Genomic DNA, 1,839 nt, shown 5'->3' with positions numbered 1-1,839 from the left:
TCCCTGGGGAGAGCAGCCCGAATTTCACACAGAGAAATCTGTTTTGATAAAAAGAAACACAAATACAAATTTAGTTGTTTTTCTGTCGAAGTGTTTTGTTGTTGTTTTTTGTTTGTTTTGTTTTGGAGGTATTTTTATATAATTTTGCCAGGGACAACCCTTTTGTTGCCGTGGGTTCTTGTACGTGCGCTAAATTCATGCTGTTTACGGGACTTCGGTTTATCGCCTCATCCGAATGACTAGCGTCCAGACCACCACTCAAGGTCTAGTGGAGGGGGAGAAAATACTGGCGACTATGGGATTCGAACCAGTGTGCCCAAATTTTTTTTTTCTCGCCTCCTAGGCGGACGTATTACCTCTAGGCCATCACTCCACGAACAGTCTGTCGTGAGTCGGTGATGTTGAGTTCATGTCTCACAGCACACATGTGAGAACAAAACAAGACAAGGCAAGACAAGACAACACAAGACAAGGCACAATTATTTCATAATCAACGGTTAAAAATCAGCTTATGTGTCCATTCTACATGCTGCCTTTGCTCATGAATGTGAGAATTTCATGTTTGCTGCTGTTTCTGTTGGACCCAGGACGTTTTTGCTATCATTTCATCATCATCATCATCTTCTTCTTCTTCTTCATCTTTGGACCAGTCCATACAAGTTACCCCACATCTGCTAGGCAGATGCCTAACAGGCAGCATGACTGAACGTGCTAGTCAGGCTCTTGAGTGCATGCACATGATGTCCGTGTACCTGTCAGAGTGGAATTCTTCCAAAGAATGGTGCCAGAGGACAACACATTTCTTGCCGCGGCTTCTTATTCAGCGCGCCAAGTGCGTGCTGCACACGAGACCTTGATTTATCATCTCATCCCAGTAACCAGACGCTCATTTGATGTTCCAATTAAACTTGGGAGGAAAGCCGTAACCGGGATTCGAACCCAGACTCTCACGAACAATGTATTGGCTGATAAGCGACATGATCATTCTGTCGCCTTCCTCGGTAATGACTGCATGTAGGTATACTAATATTGTCTTTGAACTAAAAAAAAAAGCTACCAGGAAAAGATAATTCATTTTTTATCCGTGTAACAGAAGAACAGATATTTTCTGTCTCAGGATGCAACAAAAACTCTTGTCTGTTCCCTGGTCCTGTCTAGGTTTGACTACCATAACTCTTTGCTCGCTGGATGCCCCAACTACTTGTTATCCAGACTTCAGAGAATCCAAAATCATGCTGCACGGCTTATCTTCCGCTCTCCCAAATCTGTCCATTCCTCTCCTTCACTCCCTCCACTGGTTACCTATTGAAAAAAGAATCGAGTACAAACTATCTATCCTGTGCTACAAATTTATGAGTGGCAGGTCTTCTTCTTACTTTTCTGAGCGTCTACATTACTACTCTCCATCTCGCCGGCTCCGGTCATCAGGTGACGACTGTCTCTTAAAAATTCCCTCCTACAGAACCAGATGATATGGAAAACGCACTTTCTCTTTCCAGGCTTCCTCCGCATGGAACTCACTCCCGTTTCCTGTCCGTCATGCTGTTTCTTGCCCTTCTTTCAAAACATCTTTGAAAATTCCATTTCCAGCCATTCAAATCAGTTAATAATTCTTTGTCTTCACTTTTATGTTTTAATCAAGTTAATCTTCTATTACTTCTATTGTTTTTACTATTTTTAAATATTCATTAATTACAGTATTATATCATTTATTCATTCGAATTATTCTTAGTGACATCTATTTGTTTAGTGACTTATTCATTACTTACTACATTCTCTCATTTATTTTTTCGGTTATTTGTGCACAATTCACTGTTGTCACACACACACACACACACA

This window comes from Babylonia areolata, chromosome 14, assembly GCF_041734735.1.
Source record: "Babylonia areolata isolate BAREFJ2019XMU chromosome 14, ASM4173473v1, whole genome shotgun sequence".
NCBI classification, from domain to species: domain Eukaryota; kingdom Metazoa; phylum Mollusca; class Gastropoda; order Neogastropoda; family Buccinidae; genus Babylonia; species Babylonia areolata.
Note: the sequence above shows the minus strand (reverse complement) of the source record.